Raw genomic sequence first — 26,832 nt, 5'->3', positions numbered from 1 at the left:
CCAATTTCAAAGGTCAAAGTTGCAAATATCATTCAAAATTCATCAAAATTCTAATTCAAAAATCCATCACACCATTCATCATTTAAAAGTTCAAAATCCCATTCAAAGTACATTGCAAAATTACAACCAAAAATAATAATCATCATAAACTCATCCTAAGTCTGCCCCTAAAATCTTAATGTTTCCATGTTAATCTCCAAGTCTCCATCTGTGGCCCTCTTCATGATGTCGCATCCATATTACACTAGGCTTCCTGTTACAAAGCCTCCATGTATGCCAAAGTAGACCTTTTTGATACTTGCATCCCATGTTCTGGATCTCCATGTATTTAGAACCAACCTACAGCAAGATCAGAATTCAAACCAACAGAACCAAAACACTACATCACACTTCCATTTCTTTTTGATAAAACAGTTAACCAAAACAGAATAACAGTTACAATTACCTTTTGCTCCATTTTTTACCTTGATTCAACATCCATTTTACCCCAAGTCAGCTTGCACCCAGGCTGCCACAAAACCGTCACAGGGCCTGCGTAATGAGAATCAAACCGTGTCAAACAAGCGGACCATGTATCATCAATACAGGGAATAGCACATAACACATAAATAAAGGGGAATCTAAGGTGTGATCCATGTAACAGGTATACGATTCAAGGATGTTCAGACAGACTCACAATTTTCAGATAAAATTTACAGGTTGCAGTTCACAATGCATACATACACCGCCGCATTCATAATCCAAACGCCATCTGAACATTTGAAAAATTGCAGCGAGGATACCTTCAAGTCAGTCCCATACTACCAATACCATGATCAACATAAGAACCTGTAAAAAAAAAGAAGAAAACAATTCACATCAATGTACAGAAAATTAAAAGCGAAAAAGAGACGAAGCACGATGCTGTAATCTCTCTGAATCCCAAACCACATTCAGCTTACACCATCCTAAAGCCCTGTACCAGTTCAGATAGTGAGAAGGAAACTATTCAAAAAAGAATACTACATCATTCAGCTCATCAGTTCAAATCACATACACTTGCTGCCACCATATTTCATTCAGAGGGAACCTGTTGTGAAAAGATCGTGCCAAGACGTACACAATACACTAACCTTTTCTTTAAACTAACAGAACCCTGTAACTACCTGTAACCAACCACCCTAACAGAAAATAACCACCTCTAACTAACTACCATTCAGTTCACAACTTTGTAACTAACTCTAACAACCTAGTTCAAAGAGAAAAAGCTATCAAAACAGAAATAACTAACCACAGTCAATTCAATCTCTACCCTTTAACCTCATAACAGAATTTCTAGATTCAAGGGCTCAGATCCATTTACCTGTAACTGACTTTCAAACACCAACTGCATATATAAACCGACTTCACCTCCATTCATTCATTCATCACCATCCTCACTTCACATTCAGAACCTTCACTTCACTCCCATCTTTTTCTGCAAGCTCCCTCCATTTTCTTCTCATCTTCATTCTCCCATCTTCAATCTTCCACCTTCATCACCTTCACCATAATTCTTCCATTCACTCATCAACAACTCCACCATTTCACACATCCTGCATTATCTTCATCCACAACTCTTCTCTCAATCCTCCATCATCTACAGAAGCACATCTTCATCATCTTCCTCTCGATTCCTACACATTCATCCTTCAATCTCTTCAATCATTCTCTCTCAATTCAACAGTCATACTCATCCATCTTCTTCACCAACCTACATCTTCCATTGACAACTTCATCAATAATCAACAAAAACAGAATCGTAGCGAGAATTGGGGGAGAAGAATAACAGAATTGTAACAAACTGGTAACAAACTTTCTGAACAGTAATTCAACGCACCAATCATCATCAAGGTTCTGTTCATGCCTCAAGGATCAAGAAAAAGCAAAGAAACGGAATCGAAGCTTACCGGTTCATGAGGTCTTTCGGAAGTTCTTAACGCCGCGATCAAAATCGAAAGAGCCGCTGGATCGTACGTCCGAATTGAGGGCAGAGAGAGCAAATCGGAACTGAAAGAAGAGTGAGTGCCGAGTCATCTTTGGCTCACGATGGTGAGAGGTGCCGCTTCGATGGACCGCGTTGTTGATACCGTGTGAAATCAGTGAGGCGAGCGCGAGAAAGTGAGGATGTTGAATCGGAGAAGAGTGGGGAGAATCGTCGTCGTTGTGTTGATCAGAGAAGTTTGGGGAAGTCACCGTCGCCGTCGTCGCTGTTCACGGGAAGAAGAGGATCTATGTTGAAGTATTCCAATCGTCACAACGTAAGAAACCTAATCCCTCTTTTTTTCTTCTCTTTTCATTTTGATTTTGATTAGTCACAGTAATTGATTAGGGTTAATTGGGTTTAATTAGCATTAACGGGAATCAGGTGTTGAGAATTAAGTAGTGATTAAGTAAAGTCAGAGTTAATTATAATTAGGAAGATAGTTAGCCTGAGTTAATTAAATCAATTGATGATAATAATCTGAGAAAATATGAGATAAAATCAATTGGATCAAATGTGATAATGGGCCACGAAATGATTCTTCTCACCCCCCTTTGGCCCATCACGCCCACGTCTTTTTTGTGCTGAATGGATATCATACAAAAAACGCACCTTGGGCTGGTCTCTCTTGGGCCCAAACACCCTGTTACTATGCCAGCGCCACCATTGTCAGCGTGCACCCCCTGAGCCCAATCACATCATTCCTTTTTGTGCTACAAACAACAAAACAACTCACCCCTGGGCCATACAATTCATGTCTACACTTGGCCCATGCTACTTTTCTGGCATCACAAAACTGAGTACAAAAACGCCTTTTGGGCCCTGTGCACCTATTGCTATTCACAGTTTCAAATTCAAGTTGCACCTCCTGCTTGCATTTTTATGTAGATTTTAGTTAGTTTCTTTGTCATTTCTTTTAGGCATTAAAACTGCTAATTTTTCTCCTATATTTTTAGACCTTTAATCCAATTTTGACATATAAAAAATAATCACTAAAAAATATTAGTTTTAGGCTATTTGTTTTTTAGTCTTTTACTTGATTCATTTTCTTTCATAAAAATCAATAAAAAATAATAGTACTTTTAATTCACTTTTGTGCTATATTTTGACTTGTTCTATTTCATGCTCTTATGCTATTTTCATATACTCCACTTTTTTTCTTTATTTTCCATGTGTCTTTTATTCCTAACCTTAGATAGAAACCATGATAACATTAGATAGAAATTCCCTTCATACTTAGGCTAGTTTCTTTTCCCTTTCAACTTTAAAACATCTAAAAATACTCAAATAAAATCCCTTTAAAAAAAACAAAGAAAGTACTTAAAAAACATTAATAAAAAAGTGAAAATCATTAAAAAGGGAATGGAAGCTTGGATCTCCCTTGCTTTAGGGAATCATTCGAGTGCCTGGATTTCCCTTGCTTTAGGGTTCCATTCGGGCGTAAGTTCCCAAATTCTATAAAACACCAACCATAGAGTAACTCGAGTTTCCCTTGCTTTAGGGATTTCCTCGAAACGCTCAAACTCTCTCTCTCTTCTCTCTCCTTTCTTAAGGGCATTGTTATCTCCGCTCTATTGCATCCTAGGTCGATCCCTTATGCAAGAGCGCGAGCGTTAACTCCGCCCAACTAAAAAACACAAAAACAAACAAAACTATGGAGCCGAACTACGGCGCTCTGATTCCTGAAAAGGATACGTAGGCATCAAGTCGCGGGGCTTGAACGAGCACATTTGTAAATATTTCCTTCTTTTCCCCGTATTTCTTTTTGCATTCATTCGCATGTAGACATAGACATAGTACACACCCTTTAGATAGAAGCAAACATAGGTGGATACCATCGAGTACGATGGGCGCGAGGGGTGTTAATACCTTCCCCTCGCGTAACCGACTCCCGTACCTTGATTCTCTGGTCGCAAGACCCTGTTCCTTCCTTTGTTAGGTTTTTTGATATTCCTTTCCCTTATAGGATAAATATATTGGTGGCGACTCTGTTCTTTTTTCGCGAGCGTGCGACAGTATGATAACATTAGGTAGCAAGCTTTCCCCCTTAGCTTAGGTCTTCCTCATGCATTCTTTAAAACACAAACCACACTCTTTGATTTTCTTTTCTTAAGAGCTTGTTATTTCCGCTCCATTCCCAGCATAAGTCTCCAAAGGTCGAGCAGCGGAGTGTGAACGTAACTCGTTCACCTAAAAAACACAAAACAAACTGAAACTAGTTAGCCAAGCTACGATACCTCTGATTCCTCAAAAAGGATACGTAGGCAGCGGGGTAGGGCCCGTGCGAGTTTAATCTTTTCTTTTCCCTACATTCTGCATGCATTTTAGTCCAGATTAGCGCAATTTGCTTACACACCCATAGATTTAGACACTAGCGTGGATACCATCGAGTACGATGGGCGTGAGGGGTGCTAGCACCTTCCCCTCGCATAACCGACTCCCTTACCCTTTTTCTCTGGTCGTGAGACCGTTGTTTTGTTTTGTGGTTTGCTGGCATTCCCTTCCTTTTCAGGATAAATATGTTAGTGGCGACTCTGTTAATTTTCGCGGTAGCGACAGATGGGAGAACGAAAATCTGAGCTTCAAGAACCCTAAACAAACTCTAAAAAGTCTCACAAAAAATCAAGATCGTCTTCCTCATTGCAGCAGAATTAAAAGCATTTTAAGGATCAAACGAGCTTCCTGGGCGTCTCCTGAAACTGGTTCAATCCTCACGAAGGTTCAGCATCCATAGAAACGTGTTCTTCAAAGTCACATTTTGAGCAATTATATTTTTAAGATCGATTTCATACTTTCATGCATATTTAACATATTTTGATCATATGTCTGTGTTTATGATGAAGTTGAGAAACTAGCTGGATGGTTTAATTTGATATTTGTTGTAGTTTAACGAATTCACCATGTTTAGGGTTCATCAACCTTAAATTGGGATCTCCTGAAATAGCCATGATTGGACCAAATTGATGGAAGAATCACGTCCAGGAGATGATTTCGGTTCAAGCCGTATAGTTATGTGACATTTATTCTTCGTATTCTATGAATATGGTTTGTGCAGGTTTTAGCTGCGAGCAAAATCGTAGCAAAAGGGTTGCGAAATCGTGGCTGAACTTATTGGCTTGATATGGACGATGAAGAACAGTGATGGCGCGCAATTCTTATTTAAAATTTTGATTTCATATATTATAATATTCGTTTAAGTTATTATCAACTAATGGAAACTGGCAGAGTGGCAAGGAGAGGGCGCTTGGTCTTTATGTGCGAATACACGCGGGTTCGATTCCGCTCCTTTGCATTTGTTTCTATTATTTTTCGTTGATGACTCTTCACTGCAGATTTAGTGTACGTGGCTCGTCGTCCTTATGGTATGCCCTCATGTCTTCACCATGGGATCTCCAATCAACTCAAATCAGACGGACCCGGAAGCGCAGATCCACCATAGACCTTCGCTGCCACGCCACACAGAATAATAAGCTAAGTTTCCTAATTTTTTTATATTTTTTTATTCAATATTAATTCTATTTAATTTATTTTTATACCAAATTTCTTTTAATTTCTTTTTTTCTTTGTCATCAAATCACAACCATTTATTTTAATAATATTTATTTTATAATTAAATAATTGCTAATAATAATTCTTATTTGATTTAGATAAATAAATGATTAATTTAATTTATTTGTTTAGTTGTTTAATTGTTTAATATTTTAATTAATTAATTAAATTACCTATTAGGTTAGATAATTTAATCGAAAACCTATTTTTGCTGATTTAATTAATTAGGTTGAAAACCAATAATTAATTAATTTAGTATTTTTTATTTTATTTTATTAACCATGGTTAACTTGTGCCTAATCAGGGTTCCGAGATTTGTCGTTAGATCATACATACACTAAAAATTTCTTTTCTTTGTGCAAATTTTCAGGGTTACTTCAAGATCCTCCGACTACGCGCCATACCAATCAAAAGGCTAAATTTTTAATTCTTTTCTTATTTAAATATCATTTTACTGTTATTTTTGCCTTATGAATTAGATTAGGGTTTACTTCAAACAGTCAATGAATTCCTCCTACACTCACCCCTATTATTTTCCTTTTAATTTTTAGAATTGATCGAGGGTTCGAGGAAGATCAAGGCATTCAAGAATTTTGATTAATTATTATTCCCTCTTATTTTCTTCCTTTATTTCCCCTTCCCCGCAGGTGTTTATTGTAATAGCGTAGGACTTTTATTTTTCTGCCTTTAATTTCTGCATTTTTAAACTGCGTGGTTAGTAATCTTAGGGAGTGCAAGCCTTGAACTGAATTAGATCACTAATTATAAGATAAAATATCTGAATTAACCACCTGATTGTGCCACACACACACCTTTAGGGTAATCCCTCTTGTTGCCTGTTGCCTTATTATCTGTTGCCTCTAATTATAGTAAAAATAGTTGTTATTGCGAGGCATCTTCGAGCTATTGAACTACTCGTGGATATTTGCAAATTTATTCTCAAAATTTTATACTTTTTTTTTCGCCTTAATCTCCATTCGGATTTATTGTAATAATTGTAAATTGTAAATCCCCCACCCCGAAGCCATGTAATAGCGTAGGAACCTTTACTTTTCCGCAATTTATTTCCGTTAAATATATTAACTGCTAGTAATTAGGATTGTATGGCAAGATAACTAATCAATCGCTAACTAACCTTAATTCAAGATAAAATATCTGAATCTAACACACTATGCACGCACTCACCTCTTGGTTGCCTTCGATAAAAAGGTCGTGTCCCTCGAAATGTAGAGGTACCCACTAGCAAAAGTCTCTCGATATAAAATCGTCACTAAGTCCCTCGATAACGCTCGATTGTTGTCTACGAAAAAGTGACGATCGTCCCTTCGAATTTGCTAAAGGTACCTCTACTTGTTGCCTTCAAACGACCTCGATGACCCTTCGATGACCCGCACGTCCAATATAAACAAGGATTTCCTACTTCTATGTAGTATGGATAATCCTAGGAACCGTAAAAAGTATAGAAAAAGACCAATTAGTTAGGGTAGTGCTCTTAATCTGCCTAGCTCAACAAAAATATCTTTTTCAACACTCTTTCGAAAAAAACTAAGGCTACGCATTTACGCTAAAGTCCTTAAGCCTCTTTTCAACTCAAAACAAACAAACATGAGCTAAGCAAGTTAAGAGCCCGTAGATAACTATGGATGAAAAAGGGTGCTTGCACCTTCCCTTTTCATAACTTACCCCCCGAGCCCGTTTTCTTTTCAAAAGGTCTTTTTTTGTACTTTTTACCTTTCCTAACATTGGACAAAATAAAAGTCGGTGGCGACTCATGCTTACCGCAACATTGTTGCTTATAAAAATAAAAGTCAGTTCATCGAGTTATGTAACTCGGTGAACTGATTTTTACTTTTTAAGCAACAATGTTGCGGTGAGCAAGACTCGCCACCGACTTTTATTTTGTCCAATATCTTGGAAGGGTAAAAAGAACAGAAAAAGACCCTTTCTTAAGAAAACGGGCTCGGGGGGTAGATTATGAAAAGGGAAGGTGTAAGCACCCTTTTCATCCGTAGTTGTCTACGGGCTCTTAATTTACTTAGCTCATGTTTGTTTTGTTTGATTTGAGTTGAAAAGGGACATAAGGACTTTAGCGTAAATGCGTAGCCTTAGTCTTTGAAATAGTTTTGAAAAGATGTTTTTTTAATCGAGCTAAGCATATTAAGAGCACTACCCTAAATTGGTCTTTTTCTATGCTTTTTATTCTTCTAAGAAAGGGATAGGGCTATCCTTACCATTTAGGGTAGGTAGTCCTATTGATTGGACGTGTTCGGGACAATCGAAGGGTCATCGGAGGTCGTTGAAGGCAACAGGCAGAGGCCCCCTTAGCAAATTCAAAGGGACAATCATCTTTCGTAGGCAACCATTCGAGGGACTAGATCATGTATTTGTAGGCAACAGTCCGAGGGTCATCGAGGGACCATGATCTTTGATGATTTTTAATCGAGTGACAATTTGCTAATGGGTACCTCTATATTCGAGGGACACGACCTTATATTCGAAGGCAACCAAGAGAGGCGTACCCTAAGGGTGAATGTGTGCAGAGTGTGTTATGTTCAAATATTTATCTTGAAGTTAGTGAGCTAGCGTTCATTTAATTTATCTTTCCATACAATCCTAATTTCTAGCCGTTAAAAATATACAGAAAATAAAGAGCAGGAATGTAAAGTCCTACGCTATTACATGGCTTCGGGGAGGGGGTTACAAATTCCAAACGGGGATGAAACACCTACTACAATTATTACAATAAACTCGAATGGAGATTAAAGCGGAAATATACACAAAAGTTAAAGAAAAATGCTTGTAAATGTCCATGAAGTAATCCAATGACTCAAGATGGTATACCTCGCAAAAACAAGAAAATATTAGTATGAATATCATGCATAAGAATACGACAAAACTACAAAATATTAAGAAATATAAAAAATATTAATTCTAAAGAAAATAGCATTAATTAAAACAATTTTTTTTTGTATTATATTTTCACGTGTATTTTGAAATTTTGATCATGGTTAAATTAAAAAACATAAATATAATTAACCTAATTAATTAAATTATTTACATGACAAAGTCAAATATTTACCAATAAATCTAAATCTAATAATAAAACTAGACATAGTAAAATAATAATTAAAAATGAGAGAAAAAATTAAAATGAAAAAAATAATAAAAAAAAGAAAGAGTAAATATATGACTATAACGATCTGTATTCTACCTTTAATTTCTGCATTTTTAAACTGCGTGGTTAGTAATCTTAGGGAGTGCAAGCCTTGAACTGAATTAGATCACTAATTATAAGATAAAATATCTGAATTAATCACCTGATTGTGCCACACACACACCTTTAGGGTAATCCCTCTTGTTGCCTGTTGCCTTATTATCTGTTGCCTCTAATTATAGTAAAAATAGTAGTTATTGCGAGGCATCTTCGGGCTATTGAACTACTCGTGGATATTTGCAAATTTATTCTCAAAATTTTATACTTTTTTTCCGCCTTAATCTCCATTCGGATTTATTGTAATAATTGTAAATTGTAAATCCCCCACCCCGAAGCCATGTAATAGCGTAGGAACCTTTACTTTTCCGCAATTTATTTCCGTTAAATATATTAACTGCTAGTAATTAGGATTGTATGGCAAGATAACTAATCAATCGCTAACTAACCTTAATTCAAGATAAAATATCTGAATCTAACACACTATGCAAGCACTCACCTCTTGGTTGCCTTCGATAAAAAGGTCGTGTCCCTCGAAATGTAGAGGTACCCACTAGCAAAAGTCTCTCGATATAAAATCGTCACTAAGTCCCTCGATAACGCTCGATTGTTGTCTACGAAAAAGTGACGATCGTCCCTTCGAATTTGCTAAAGGTACCTCTACTTGTTGCCTTCAAACGACCTCGATGACCCTTCGATGACCCGCACGTCCAATATAAACAAGGATTCCTACTTCTATGTAGTATGGATAATCCTAAGAACCGTAAAAAGTATAGAAAAAGACCAATTAGTTAGGGTAGTGCTCTTAATCTGCCTAGCTCAACAAAAATATCTTTTTCAACACTCTTTCGAAAAAACTAAGGCTACGCATTTACGCTAAAGTACTTATGCCTCTTTTCAACTCAAAACAAACAAACATGAGCTAAGCAAGTTAAGAGCCCGTAGATAACTATGGATGAAAAAGGGTGCTTGCACCTTCCCTTTTCATAACTTACCCCCCGAGCCCGTTTTCTTTTCAAAAGGTCTTTTTTTTGTACTTTTTACCTTTCCTAACATTGGACAAAATAAAAGTCGGTGGCGACTCATGCTTACCGCAACATTGTTGCTTATCAAAATAAAAGTCAGTTCACCGAGTTATGTAACTCGGTGAACTGACTTTTATTTTTTAAGCAACAATGTTGCGACGAGCAAGAGTCGCCACCGACTTTTATTTTGTCCAATATCTTGGAAGGGTAAAAAGAACAGAAAAAGACCCTTTCTTAAGAAAACGGGCTCGGGGGTAGATTATGAAAAGGGAAGGTGTAAGCACCCTTTTCATCCGTAGTTGTCTACGGGCTCTTAATTTACTTAGCTCATGTTTGTTTTGTTTGATTTGAGTTGAAAAGGGACATAAGGACTTTAGCGTAAATGCGTAGCCTTAGTCTTTGAAATAGTTTTGAAAATATGTTTTTTTAATCGAGCTAAGCATATTAAGAGCACTAACCTAAATTGGTCTTTTTCTATGCTTTTTATTCTTCTAAGAAAGGGATAGGGCTATCCTTACCATTTAGGGTAGGTAGTCCTATTGATTGGACGTGTTCGGGACAATCGAAGGGTCATCGGAGGTCGTTGAAGGCAACAGGCAGAGGCCCCCTTAGCAAATTCAAAGGGACAATCATCTTTCGTAGGCAACCATTCGAGGGACTAGATCATGTATTCGTAGGCAACAGTCCGAGGGTCATCGAGGGACCATGATCTTTGATGATTTTTAATCGAGTGACAATTTGCTAATGGGTACCTCTATATTCGAGGGACACGACCTTATATTCGAAGGCAACCAAGAGAGGCGTACCCTAAGGGGGAATGTGTGCAGAGTGTGTTATGTTCAAATATTTATCTTGAAGTTAGTGAGCTAGCGTTCATTTAATTTATCTTTCCATACAATCCTAATTACTAGCCGTTAAAAATATAAAGAAAATAAAGAGCAGGAATGTAAAGTCCTACGCTATTACATGGCTTCGGGGAGGGGGTTACAAATTCCAAACGGGGATGAAACACCTACTACAATTATTACAATAAACTCGAATGGAGATTAAAGCGGAAATATACACAAAAGTTAAAGAAAAATGCTTGTAAATGTCCATGAAGTAATCCAATGACTCAAGATGGTATACCTCGCAAAAACAAGAAAATATTAGTATGAATATCATGCATAAGAATACGACAAAACTACAAAATATTAAGAAATATAAAAAATATTAATTCTAAAGAAAATAGCATTAATTAAAACAATTTTTTTTTGTATTATATTTTCACGTGTATTTTGAAATTTTGATCATGGTTAAATTAAAAAACATAAATATAATTAACCTAATTAATTAAATTATTTACATGACAAAGTCAAATATTTACCAATAAATCTAACTCTAATAATAAAACTAGACATAGTAAAATAATAATTAAAAATGAGAGAAAAAATTAAAATGAAAAAAATAATAAAAAAAAGAAAGAGTAAATATATGACTATAACGATCTGTATTCTATCTTTTTCAAATGATAAATTGATTCTAAATGCTAATGCTAATCTACTAATGGATTAGTAATCAAACAAATAAAATTTGACTTTTCAAAATGTGAAGAAAACCAATCACTTAACGACATGTGGTGAGAGATTCAAATAATAAAATAAAAATATTAAACCAAATTAAGCCAAAAGCAAAACGTGAAATAGCCTTCAGGTCCAACAATCTTTTATCATTATTTTCATTCTTCTTTCCTCTTACTTTCCACAATCACAATAACAAATAACTCTTCACATCAGCAAAGCAAACTTACACAAACAAAACATTACATGCAAAACCAAAAGTGCAATAAAAACGTTACCGAACGGAACACCGACGGCGGCAGGTTGTGGTGCGCTTTCGGTTCTGCTCTGATGGAGGTCGTCGGTGGTGCTGTCGCGTGCGAAGGGAGCTGCGATTTAGAGGTTGTGTATCGGTTGCTGCAGGGTCCAGTCGGTTGAGATCGGTGATGAGTTGTTGCTGTCTATGCGATTTCGAGCGGTGCACAGTGGTGGTGATGCTGAATCGAAGCATCGATGGAAGCGGTTGGTCGCGTGCGGTGAAAGCTGGAACATGGATTCGTTGCAAGGTAAAATCAAACATTCCGACACCGACCTGAATGAATCCAATCATCTCGTGCTTGTTGAAACAAGTTAATAGCCTGCAATGAAATCAAAACACCGACAAAAACGAAATTGCAATCAGTTAAGCGAAAGAACTCCGAGCAGATAAACAACTTTGAGAGTTTAAAAACGAAATTGAAATTATTGAGTGATGATTGTTGTTTAGTGTTTGGCTTAAAGGTCAGGTTCGTATGATGTTAGGAGTATGGATTTTAAAAGAGACAAAAGGTGTTATGGTCTATGGTGTATGTACAGTATGAATGTAAGCTTGAAATTGTTACTGTAAGGGTTTGTAGTGTGTATACGTCAAAGTGAAGGAGAGTGGAAATTATGTGTGAAAAATTATTTACAGATGGTGATGAAAAATAAGGGTAGTGGCTGTATGTGAAGATTAGGATTTGTAGGAGAAAAAAAGAGAGGTTCACGTGAGAGCGATTGTTCCTCAAAAGTGTGACATTTAGAACTTATTTATGCTATAATATTAGGTTAACATAAAAGGAAAAATAATATTAGTATTAACCAATAATCAATCAAATAATATCATGATTTTTTAAATGAACAAGCTGACACTATTTGGACCAATCAAAAGTTAGCATGACACAATATGACCAATAAGAAACAACTATGACAAACATGGAATAGATTTATTTTTTTTTTTGGGATTTTTGGACTCTTTTTGATAAATTATGCATAAACTGAATTAAAAATTATTGTTTTAAAGGGAAAAAAGTTAGTCCCATGTCCCTGTACTTGCAAACCCTACTTCCTTACCAATTGTGCTATATTATTTATTCGAAATAAAAAGCCAATTGAAAGTGTATAAAGCATCGGTCAGTATTTTGCTATTTATTAAAATATAAGCAATTTAAGAGTAAACTACTATATTTTAAAATAGACTTTAAATCGAATATTTATAAAATTCAGGATGTCAGTATAAATGAACCCAAGATTTTTATAAAACCCAATTTTTGAAATAGTTTTGAATTTTTGAAAAGTGTGGGGCAAATTTTGGGGTATGACAGCTGCCCCTGTTCAATCTTCTTAAACCTGAAGATGTAGATTGGCGCATTCGTCACTCGGGATCTAAAGGTGGAAGAGGGTTGAACACTAAAATACCCAAAAATTTGCACTTGCTGGCGCAGGGAGTAATGCTATTGAGGTTTGAATAGGCTTAAAGATGCCATTAGTTGGATTGACAGGATGCCGTCTAAAAGATATACTTGTCAGAAGTCTGGAGGGACATGCCTTCCAGAAGGTCAAGACGAGTCGCCAGCAAGAGTCGCCACCGACTTTTATTTTATCCAATTAGGAAAGGCTAAAAGAACATGAAAGACCTTTTGAAAAGATTTTGAGTTCGGGGGGTAAGTTATATAAAGGGAAGGTGTAAGGCACCCTTTGCATCCATGGTTATCCATGGGCTCTTAATTGCTTAGCTCACTTGTTTGTTTTGAAAAGTTTGAAGTGTCGTGTGTGAATAGTAAAAAGATTTCATTAAGGACTTTAGCTTGTAAATAAGCGTAGCCTTGTTTGAAAGTTTTTGAAAAGGAGGTGTGAAAAGCATTTGAATTTTAGAGCAAGCAATTAATAGCAACTACCCTAAGTTTGAAAAATTGTTCTTTTAGTCTTTCGGATGAAAGGGTCTATCCATACCATAAAGGATAGGAAGTCTTTCAATTGGATATTAAAAGGGTCATCGAATAATCGTTCGCCATAAGACTGTCCCTTGCCATAAAGAGGGCAGGTAATCTAAGGGAAGGATATAATAGTCATTTTATCTTTTTAGGCATCATGCGAGGATACCTTAGCAATTTGGGACAATCATTTTATAAGGCAGCATCGAGGGAGTTTCAATAACTTTGAAGGCGACAGGCAACATTGCTTTAGGTATCCTCGGAATCGAGGGACTTGACTATTTAGTACACTTAGAGGCAACAGGCAACAATATAAGGCAACAATAAGGCAACCAGAGGGATTACCCTAAAGGTGTGTGGGTGCAACAATCACGTGGTTCAGTTTGAATATTTAATCTGAATATTTAATCTTGTATTGTTAGTGATCTAACGTTTGATTGATGATCTTGCACTCCCTAATTTACTAACCACGGAGTTAAAATCATACGGAAATTAAAGGCGGAAAGATAAATGTCCTACGCTATTACAATAAACACCTGCGGGGATGGGGGAAGTTTAAAAGACAGAAAAAATAAGAGGGATGAATAATTATCTTGAGCCTTGATCTTCCTCGAACCCTTGATCAACTCTACACATTAAGAAGAAAATAAATAAGGGTGAGTGAGTTACAAGTTCAACAAACCCTAGTTTAATCAAAAAGGGAAAAATAAAAGCTAAAATGATATTTTAAACCAAAAGAGGGTTAGACACTTAGCTTTTTGAGTGGCATGGCGCGTAATCGGAGGATACTGAGGTAACCCTGAAAATTTGCACAAAAGAAAATAATTTTTAGTGTATGAATGATCTACAAACCTTAATTGATCAAAGATCTATAAACCCTAAAAAGTTTACAAACCCTACCCCGAACCTAACAGGTTTATTCAAGAAAAATTATTGTGACCTAAAGGGTTTGTAAGGCTAAAAATGCGTTAATGGATAACACCTAACAATAACAGTGACTAGTGATCATGATAAAATCAGGGTTTTAAGGCATACAAAATTTAATTAGCCTAAAATTAAATAATTATTAGCTAAAAACAAAAAAAAAAACGATTATTTTTAATGTAATAAGAAAAAATCGGGTTTTCGATTAAATAATCAATAGTTATAATTTTTATAACACTAATTTATTAAAATAAAAAATATAAATAAAAAAAGTTATAAAAAAAAGAAGAAAAAGAACATAAATGAAATTGTTTATATAATTAAAAAAATAAAAAGAATTAAAAAAAAAAAGTACTTAGCTTGCAATTTAGTGTGGTTGGCTTCTGGTACTCCTTGGTGGAACTGCACTCCAGATGCGCTCAATCAATTGCCCAGGTAATCCAGCGGCCAATAGGTGAGGATGCATAGTTAACCCTCACAATCTATACACGTTGGATTTGAAACCAAGTAATTTGTAAAAAAAGATAATGCCCTACAGGGATCGAACTCGGGCCATTATCGGAACTCAATACTCATCTTTACCAATCACGCTGCGCTCAGTTAGTCAATACTATGGTACATTGAATAAATTATATAGAAACAATAGGGCATTTAAATATCAGTCAAACAAAACCTCCTTGTGGGGTCCAGTGTTGCGCTGCAACCAGTCAGAAGAGGAGAGAAGGCATGTCGCAGTTGACTGGCCAATGACGATGAGGGAATATGGCCACGCAAGCAGGCTGAACGTTGACCGCCTCCCTGCAACCTTCAAAGCATCATCGGCGCCGGTCATCTCCTTCTTCTCCGACGACACTCTTCACGTCGCACCTGCAAATGACGAGAAAACAAAACCAAAACAACCCAGGTCCCCTAATTGACCCCCTGCGAATCAAATGGGACGGTTAGTTTCAACAGATAACCTCTGTAACTAGGAGAACAAAGCTCCACCTTCTTTTAGCCCTAACAATGGTGAACTTCAATTTCTTCACCAAAACTTAAAAACGATACGTCAAAGTGTCTGTAAGCATAAACATTATCATGAATATACGAGTTAAAAGCATTTATGTTATGTGAAATCAGAGATTGGATTCGGGAAAAAGTTTGGCAAACCAGCGTGGGTATATATGCAAACTTTGGCTCGCGAATGGCTTCAAAACGGCTGGGCCATGTTCCTGGGACCTTCAGGAAAGCAAGAGACCGATTGAAATCCATTAGAACTTGCTGAGTAAACTTTTAGACATGCCCTAACTATGAAGGAACTTTTGAATCCTTGTGGTCTTCTCTTGGAGGCACCCCTGCGTGAATCCTTGTTTTGATTACATTGTAATATATATATATAGAGAACACATTAGGTCAATTAAACTTGGAAATAATTATTTGATTGAATAATTGGAAATATTGAAAAATATTTGATTGAAAAATCTCATAGAATATTGCTATATTTGTTCCAATATTTTCTCAATCAAATATATTTTTAATTACTTGGGCCCCAAGGATGATTTTTGAATGGAAAGATTGAATCACATACCACCTTGATTTTTATTTTATTTTCTCTTGATTTAATCTTAAATAAAAAACAAAAATAAATAAAATAAAAACCAAACCATGCATGAACGAAATTTCTTGGTCTTATAGGCGCTTCTTGGGCTTTTATATGATGCAAAATAAATCCCCATGATTTAATTCATTATTCTTGGTATTTTTCTTAATTTATTTGCTATTTAAATGAAATAACTTCAAATAAATATAAATAAAAATTCCAAAAATATTAGAATGGTTTTATAGGTCCTTATTTACGTCAAGATCATTTTTGAGTTCCAGAACTTAGGCCCATTGGTTAAGAAACTCAAAATTGCTCAATTAGGGTTTCATATTCTTCTTGAATTTCGCCCAACTTGTGCAAGTCATAACTACTTCATTTTTTATTGTATGGAAATGTTCTTGAGCTTTTTAGAAATCTTAGAGTGTCCTCTAAATGATGCTTTTGGTTTCATCTCAATTAGATATTCCATTCTCGAGTTATGAGCTTTGACCCAAAAGGTGTTTTCGTTGACTTTTTTGGAGGATCTGTAATGTATTGACCCATATCTCTCAAATGAAGCATTATTGGCCTTGGCATGTGAGAGACAAAATTGTAGAGAATTAAATTTCCTTTAAAATGAGATTTGGATGGGAAATTTCTGAGAAAGTATGAGAAAGTTATGGTTGGTCAAAGTTCCGTTGACTTTCACCTAAAAACCCTAATTTAGCAACTTAGGTTTTTGATGATTTTGGAGCTTTTCTTGATGAATCATGATCAAATATTGATAAAATGATGAATGATACTTAAAATTTAGGATGTTGACAAAAAATCGGGAACTTTGACTGTGATTTGACCATAGTTTGACTTTTAGGTCAACCAGTCGATTATTGATCGTTTCGGCCATTGAGTGAGCAATCTTTTGAATCGAGGCTTGAAACTTGGCATGAGGGTACTTTGAATCATATGAGAGACCATAGAATCCATTAGAGGTATCGGAAGTTCAAATTCCTTTATTAAATTTGAAACCCTAATTTTGGAGGCTATTGTTTTAGGAGAGATGTCTTTGGGTCCTTGTACTTTGATCTAAGAGAAATAGTATGGGCAAATTTTGGGGTATGACAATAGTCAAGTCCCTCGATTCCGAGGATACCTAAAGCAAAGGTTGCCTTATTCAGTGATATCATCAATTTTGTCCCTCGAAGCTGCCTCGGTAAAACATGATGATTGTCCCAGTTGCTAAGGTATCCTCGCTTGTTGCCTAAAGATTAAATGACTATTCTATCCTCCCCTTAGACTACCTACCCTCTTTATGGCAGGGATAGTCTTATGGAGAACGATAAATTTCGATGACCCGCACATCCAATTGAAAGACTTCATTCCCTCTCATGGTATGGATAGACCCTTTCGCCCGAAAGACTTATAGAACAAAAAAATATGATCTTAGGGTAGGTGTTCTTAAATGCTTGCTCACATTCAATTCAAAATTCAAATTACTTTTCACACCTCTCTTTTCAAATACTTTCAAAACAAGGCTACGCTTATTTACAAGCTAAAGTCCTTAACGAAGTTTTACTATTCACACACGACACTCTTTCAAATATTTCAAACAATTCAAAAGTGATCTAAGCAATTAAAAGCCCATGGATAACCATGGATACAAAGGGTGCTTTAAACCTTCCCTTTGTATAACCTACCCCCCGAACTCAAAATCCTTCAAAGGTCTTTCCTGTTCTTTTTACCTTTCCAATTAGATAAAATAATAGTCGGTGGCGACTCTTGCTATCCGCAACATTTCTTTAAAGTCAGTTCACCGTATTACAATCAGAATCCGACTCATTCTCAGAACTACTTCTGGCCTTTCTCTTCTTAGGCACCACTTTGCTCCATGCCTTCTTTGGTCCAACAGAAACGGACTTAGCCACTGCCTTCTTCTTTTGAGAGTCCTCAGTTACAGCTTGCTTTCCTTTCCTCCTCATTAGCCTTCTGGCTATGCTAGTATTGATGGAAGCAACCAGATCATCATCATAGAGATCATCAAGGTTAATTACTTTGTCAGTTTGAGTTTTCTCTAGTTCTTTTTCTTTAGTTTGGCCTTTTTCAGTGTGATTTACACACGTGTTAGTAGAGACATTGCTGGGGATCTCTTCATTGTGATCAGCACCATCAGGAATTTCAATGTGATCAATATCAACATCATTTCTTTTCTTGTCACTCACATGCACATTCTCATTCGTTTCATAATTTGTTGGGACATAGGTGCCAGTGGTGTCACTAACATGCCCAATGACATTTGACTTAGGAAGCACAGGATTCTCAGGACCAGGGATCTTGGATGAAACATTTTCCTCATTTAGGATTTGGGTAAGAATTTTGACAATAGCGATGTGATTAGACCTTGAGCCTTCTTTGGTTGGTTCTTCCCTAACAGACGACTGTGAAATCTGACCTAAGTTGGGATTGCTATGTCTTCTTGCAGTCTCTTTGGTTCTTTGTGCATGCATTGTTCTGGGTCGTTTTGTCACGAGGTTGAAAGGGGTTACCATCTGCAAAGGAGTGACTTCAAGGATCTCACTAGGGTTAATGGGAGCATCTTGTTCACGAACAGCAGAAGTGGACATTTGTGACGAAGACTGAGGAATATGTTGTTGAGACATTGAGGAAGATGTTGGAGACGATCTAAGCGTCTGGTTGTTTTTGTTGTTGGATGAGAGATGGGAGAAGTGTAAGAGACCAGCGAAGTGGGAATGAAGGAGTAGAGGAAAGGGTTGTACTTGGAGGGGGAATTTAAATTTTGACCAATCATTAAATCTGAGTTATTTTCTTTGTTAAAAAATAGTTCCCTAGAAACTGTAATTGCTATAAAACTTCACAGAGGTAAGTACCTAGTTTGTTCTTCATGATTTCAATTTGAAGAGTGCTTAGATTCTCAGCAAGGATGTTTCCACTTGGTAGCTTAGAAGTTTCATGCTTCATGATAAAAACTTTGTTAACTGCAAGGTTCCTGGGAGAGAAACATGTTGTATCCATGTGCTTGGTTCTGATGAGTTGGGTGGTTTTCTTTGGCACATTAGAACCCCTCTCATAGTACAATGTCATGACATTCTGAGTGACATTGTATTCAGACATCATTAGTTTTTCACCTTCAATTTTTACAAAGAAGGTTTTGGATGTCTCTTCTTCTTCATATCCATTTCCAACTTTTTCTTTCAAACCAAGTTTTAGAAGTTTGATACGGTCTTCTTCTTTTTACACTGTTTATTTTTCTTCCTGAAATATTTGTATTTAAACTTGGATTCTCAGTTTCATCACTTAGCTCGAGGAGATATGGTTCAGCTTTTAAGGGATTTCTCTGTTGATATATCATCCTTCTGGTAAGAGCCTGAGCTTCAGGACATGTGGACTTCAAGTGATTTGTCCTCCCAAATTGATAGCATCTCTTATATGGGAAGTATTTGCTCCTTTCTTGATGTTGCCTTTAATGTTGCATACATTGATTAGGCATCATATGTTCCATCAAGTAAGTCTGATTTCTTACTTCTACTTCAGAGCATCAATGTTTGACCTAAGGCTTATGTTTTCTTCTTGAAGGAGAGTGTAAGTACTTCTATCCCTTAACATTCTTGCATATAGTCTCTCATTTCTTAGATAGTTTTCAGAGAGAATAGTAGCAAGTTCTCTGGCCGTGAGATCGCTGGCAGATGTTTCTTTATCTGATTCTTTCAAATTTTCAGCTACATTTTTAACTGATTTTTCTTGTTGACTTTCCTCGATCACTTCCTTGGTCATGGAGTCTTTAGAGGAGCAATTTAAAAAACTAGGTTCCCATAAGGAGCAGTTTTCTTTAGACCTAGAGCCTCTCATGACTTCCATATGGTCTTCATTTGTGACAATGCATTCATTCTTGGTGAATCTGACATTGAAACCTTGGTCACACATTTGACTGATGCTAATTAGATTCATAGTCAGTCCTTTTACCATAAGAACATTGTTCAGATTTGGACCTTTAGGATATTATAGAGTTCCAATCCCTTAGATTTCTCCTTTTTCTCCATCACCAAACGTGACATAGTTAGAGGAATAAGGATTAACATCTATTAACAGATTTCTTGTACCTATCATGTGTTTTGAGCAACCGCTATCAAAATACCAGTCTTCTTTTGATGATACCAGCAGGGGAGTGTGAGCCATTAAGGCAATGCCTTTAGGAACCCATTGTTGTTTCTTGACTGAGGTGCTTTGCTTGGTTTTCTTTTGAGGCAACTGATCGGGATAACCATACAGTCTAAAACAAAAAGGTTTTATGTGGCCAAATCTTCCATAGTAATGACATCTCCATTGATTAAATTTCCTCCTAACATGATTTATCCTTCTGTCCTTATGATGTTGTGACATTGGTCTAGACATCCGACCTGGAATGTGGACTTCAGGTTTTGGACTTTTGAGACCTAAGATGGATTCTGATCTTCCCACAAATCCTATTCCAGACATGTCTCCTGATCTCTGTCCAATTTGCAGTATCTCTTCCAGGCAGACAGTTCCAGAATTTAACATTCTGACAGATTTTGACATTTGATCCCTCTTGGAGTTTAGCATGCTGATCTCATCATTTAGTGACTCTATTGTTGCAAGATGTTCTTTCTTTTCAGTTTCTAACTCCTTTATGAGCCTCTTTTGCTTTTCCACTTGCTTACATACTTCAGTACTTTTGGCATATAGCTCTTTGTAGGAGGTTGCAAGCTCATCAAAGGTTAATTCATCTTCACTGGAATCATCATCAGATTCACAAACACTCGTTAGTGTTGTGACATATTATGCAGTGTCCTCTTTATTCTTGTTCATAGTACCAGAATTTTGCTGTCCCTAGATCTCACCTAGATGTAAACAGGCTGGGTGCCTGCTCTGATGCCAATTGAAAACTCTAGTAACACACGCTCGATGTCAAAATGGATGTTATGACATCCACAATTATGCATCACAGATTGTAATAACAAAACAACATAAAACAGTAAAGAACACACAGAATTGTATACCCAGTTTAGTTCAAATAACCTACTCTAGGGGCTACCAAGCCAGGGATGAAGTCCACTATTAGTAGTATCAATTCAAAGCTAAACTCCCCCGTTTACAACTTCTCACTTAATCACTACCCAATGACCCTTCTACCTAGGTTCTACCTAGATATAGAATATCTCAATTTCACTCCCCCTCAATCACAGCAGTGATTACACATACACAATAAACAATTACAGATAGAAGACACACTTCAAAAACACACCTTGATCTGCTTAAAAGCTTCAATCAAGAGACACACACTCGTGCTTAAAAGCTTAGAGTGACACAACAAAAACACAAACTAATTCCAACGCAATCATCAAAGATAATAGCCTGGATCACAAGCAACAAAAACAGAACAACAATTCTTCACAATACACAGTCACGGATAAACTACTCCACAACAATTATCAACATGATAATTGTTTGGATCACAATAAACACACACGGTGGAAACACAAAGAGTTTTATAATCTTTTATGCTGAAAAACTCTGCGACTGAAAGAAAGATTTGCGGTCGATATATAGTCAGCTGGTAGAAGGACTTGGGTCATGGGCCTTTCATACATAAATTAGGGTTACCCATGTAAACCTAATTTCCACATCATCAGGATGATCACATACGTTGTGATTCAATCAATTTTAGCACAAAACAAACATCGCACAATATATAAGTTTCATAAAGAGACCCGAGATAAAAAAGGAAACCTCACAACTAAAAGATGACAGCTACTTCTGTCAGATTCTAATGTCATGACACCAAGCATGACATCCATTGAAAAGTTTTTCTGGTCCAAACATACAATCCTGCATAATTCCACATACATACACCAGGAATGTTTTATCACAAAATACAACCAATTTAAAACACCTTCAAAAAAAATTTCCACTAAAGTATCCAAAATTTCCTTTGTCGTTGTGCTTGCCGAAATACGGAAAAATTCATCCATGCTAAGAGAACCTTGAAAAAGATTCATCGCTTTCTTGTCATAAAGGATATTTTCGTCATCATCTTTATCCCATGAATCTTCGGGTTTAGGAGTACTAACACCATTAACAACCGTAGTGGGAACAAAAGGACCTTCTACAATGCGCCTTCATGCATTTTTTTCAGAAATCAAAATATTCACCATAAAATAATGCCGACTTGTTGTTACTACCACCATCTTTAAAGATCGGATTTGCATTTATGGAAGCCATCTGGATCTTTTAGGAACAGGTTACCTATAACCTGCTCTGTAAGTATTGAGTGCGCCTAAGGAGGGGTGAATTAGGTACATTAAAAATATGGTTTTTAGACCCAAGTGACTCTTATTTTTTTTGGTTTGGTGTATGAGTTAGAAAGTAATAAAGCCCGGAACAATAAAGAACACAACGATGTATTTTGGGTCCCCTCACAATCCGAAATTACTCCAGTCCCCTTTCACCACAAAAGAGATTTTACTATTGTTAGGACTTGTAAAAGACTAACACAATCACTTGTGATCAACCAAGTTTAAATGAGAACAATCCTCTCAAACTCAACTCTCGTGCTTCCAACAATCCTGGACAACAAGGTATATAAACCAACCAAGCAGAAAAAGAAAATAACCATTTCTTTTCCACTCTCTTGTTTCCAACAATCCTGGATAACAAGGAAACACACATATTATCAAATAATCCTTGATACTTAGGAATTTGTAACACAACAATAATTTGTATAAGAATAAAGTTTGTATAGTGGACAACACTTAATCAAATGACCAAAGTCTTCTTCTCTTTCAAATATTAAAATTCACACTTAATATAAAACGTGAGTGCTCAAGAACTTTCTTTAATGATTATATGAAAATTGATGAATAAAGTTCTTGAAAAATTTATGACACGTATATATAGATGAAAAATATAATACGTAGGAAAATTTAAATTTTTGAAAGAGGTGAAAAATAACAGATACAATTTAAGTTATTAATAAGAATTAACGCCTCTTGATTCAAGGTGCATCCTTGAAAAAATTATGAAAAGGTATAATGTTTAAACAATAATATTTCATAAAGAGGTATCATGAAAAGATATGTATGTAACATGATTTTTTTGAAACAGCATAATGAAAATCGATTAAAATTATAGTGCAATCCATTGCACACTTTAAAACTTTGAAAATTTTGAAATTTAAAACATAATCAATCGATTGCATAAAGATATCAACCGATTGCATGATATATCTTCTTCAAAAATAACTTAATTCAATCAATTGCAAGATGATGTTAATCGATTGTATGTTTTATTTTTTCCAAAAAGCTTGTGTCAATCCATTAGTTCTACCATGCAATCGATTGTTATGGTTTTGAGCACTCATGATATATATTTATGAATTAACATATTTGTACCATCAAGCTTGATTTTCCATAACCATCAAGCTATATTTATTTGATCATGTCCTTAGCATTGTTATCCTTAGCAAATCTCGGAAATCCTGTTGAAATGAAACTCGCTTAGGGAGCTTATGAAATTTTGCTGGAGAAATTTCTATAGGAAAACTCTGTGGGGAGATATCTACTGGGGAAGCCAAGTAGAAATTCAATTGACACCAGATCTTGCTTGGAGAATATCAATCACTCCATTGGGGAAGAACTTGGTCTTGAAAATTAACACCACTAATGATTGAATTTTGAACAACTTTTGCAATTTGCACCGAAGAAAAGAACTAAGTCTACTCTGAGAACAACTTTGAAATCTTGATCTGCTGAGGATTATACACGACTTTGTTGAGCAGTTGCGGAATCCTAGCTAATTCTTATGCATGTATATTATGTGCATGATATGTCATGTGTTGATGTCTTGCATGATGTGGTTTATGCAATGATTGATCTTATGCACACGCTATTTGATGTGGGCCAAATTAAATTTGGACTTTGAAGGGTGCAATGCTAGACAAGAACTGACTTTTAGACACAAGCCACCAGATGAGAACAGGTGAAAAATTCAATTGTCAAACAAGAACTAACTTTAATATTATCTGCCAGACGGGAAGTAGGGTTGAAAAAGGCTTCCATACGAGAACTGAAAATGATGTGGCTGTCAAACGGGAATTGACTATAAGACGAGGACTGGATTTAGAAACTCAACCTTCATACGAGAACTGGATTTGATTTAGGCTACTAGACGGGAACTGATAAAAGGTTTCCAGAAGAGAACTGACTTAAGAATTAAGTGCCAGATGAGAACTAGACTGACTACCACATGAGAACTAGTTTTGAGAACTAAATTACCAGGAGAGAACTGAATATCACAATTAACTTTTGGACGAGGACTGGACTTTGAGGCACCAAAGAAGGTTGGATTCTTTTGACACATGGGTGACTCCATGATGCACAAGATGAGATGCATGATCTGATGCAAGAGTAATGCATGTGCATGCTCACATGATTGACGATAATGCATGAGGATGTTCTGGATATTTGAATGATTAAGACCAAGAAAGGTTCTTGCAACAGGTTTCCCGTCAAGGGAATATTGTGCTAGCATAATTCCCCGATACTCATTTTGAACTTGACAGTTGCTGATATACAAGAGAATTCCCTTGAGTAACGCAAAAGTAACGCAAAGGTACAAAGAGGACTTGTCCATCTGTAATGTACCTTGCCCTAGCCTATTAGATCTCTAAAGAAACTTGCTTCAAGATGATGTTTGGAATCAACTCTCCACAACCCGACCTTGAGATGGCTTGACCCAATATCTTGGATGTTTAAGCGGGATGCCCCTGATTAACTGATTCTTGAAGGGAATGGCTTCACTGTGCTTTTGAAGTGATTTCCCTAGATTGATTGCATCTTGAAATAATGTTGCCCAGGGTGACTGATCTTTGGAGGAATTTGCCCCAGATTGACTGTGTTTTGAAATAATGTGCCCCAGGATAATGTGCCCAAGGATAGATGATCTTTGGAATAATTATCCCCGGATTGGATCCTCTACGAAGGATCAAATTCCTTACTGACTGTCCATTGTAGGCACTTTCTTAATGCTAATTGCTAACTTGCAGATAAGATTTGTCCTTTCAAAATGGTAATTTTAATGTAATGCTTATGAAAATTTTGAAATCAACATCATTATTAAAGTGATGTAGAAAAGAAACAATGAATGGGTCACTAGTTTATTCAGAGTGTTAAAGATGATGCTGGAATTTGGTACCAATATAAATTATTAGCAAATTCTTTAGGAGTCAGGTTAACGTAACCTTGTTGTAGTATGTTTTCAAAATAAATCTGGCTTCAATTAGCTCTTTTAAAGGTTGTAACGTGGCCTGATTCATAGTTTTTTGAAACAAAGAAAATAAGGCTCGAAGTTTAATTTTAACCCAACCCATTCTCCATGATGATCTCCAATCCTACATTTAGTTAATTCAACACAAGCATTCAAGTCCAAAAGGTTATTGAAGGTGAAGACATGATGATTCGAGAACTAATGAGGTTTTTAAGGTAGTCATACAAGTTTATTCTTGATTTTCCTATTGTTTAGTATTCTTGGTAATCCTTCTTTTTATATTTTCTTCTTTTATGCTTTTTATCCCTAACTTTTGCCAGTACTATTTCTTTTGAGTTTTCAACCCAGTAGGATACCCTAATTTTTGACGAAGTCCCTCTTCATCGGTTCGACTTAGCGGGCTTCTCTTTTATTCTTTTTTCATTTCTCATTTTTTGCATTTGTGGGAACAAGTTGTATGACATTTTTTCGCTTGATTTTTATTGAAGGGGTTGTGACTGCCATGTTTTGACGATTCAGAGAACAACCGCCATAAGCTTTAGGATTTTCACTACTTCTTCAACATTGTGTGAGAAGAGAGGACGCAGTTGAACCTCAAATGGGGTGCTTTCTTTTGGAATTCGAATGCATAGTCAGATTAAGTGAACAACTACCCTGCCCCTAGTTAATATTATGGGTTTTTTGTACAGAAAGAAACACCAACTTTTAGGCTCAAAGGGGTTGACCAGGGATTATCTTCCTTATGTCTCCGGTGTTTGGGAAGTGATGCAATGTCTTACATCATCAGTAGAGTTATATTCAAAAACATACTATCAACAATTTTGGGTATTTTGTTTTCATTATTCTCCCTCCAATATTTGCTTGAACAAAAGTTTGATAAAGAAAAGTGAAGTGTATATATATATATATATATATATATATATATATATATATATATATATACTCTTTTTAATGAAGAATTAATATGTGCGGAGTGAATACGAATGGATTAATTCAAATGCATTCTCATTTCATTTATATTACCATTTAAAAACAACAAACTTAAAAGCAAATAATACATTTACAGACAAGGAGAATGAAAATGAAAAATGACAAACGTTGTCAGTAACTGGATGATCATAAAGATGGTTAATGGGTACTTTACAAATCATGTTGAGGAACATGAGTGAACTAGATAGGATTTGCCCTTCCTACATATACGGGAGTAATATCTATGGCACCTTGATAGAGTATGACTTTAAAATGCATGGTCGTGCTCATATAATTCGAAATCAGATATTGGGGATCAAGGAATAAAATATTGAACTATGCAAGGGTGACACATTCTATGCCTTGTGTTCAATATAGATATAAGGGCAAAAGGGTAATTATACACATGATCATTATCACATAAAGGATATGTCAGATCACACAACATTCTCATTACTTGGATAGCAGTGATGTGTTGCTAGATACCACTCACTGTTTATAATATTAAATAGGTGATTTAAGATTATT

Source organism: Vicia villosa, unplaced genomic scaffold (assembly GCF_029867415.1).
Source record: "Vicia villosa cultivar HV-30 ecotype Madison, WI unplaced genomic scaffold, Vvil1.0 ctg.000257F_1_1, whole genome shotgun sequence".
Classification (NCBI taxonomy): domain Eukaryota; kingdom Viridiplantae; phylum Streptophyta; class Magnoliopsida; order Fabales; family Fabaceae; genus Vicia; species Vicia villosa.
This window is presented reverse-complemented; position numbering follows the sequence as displayed.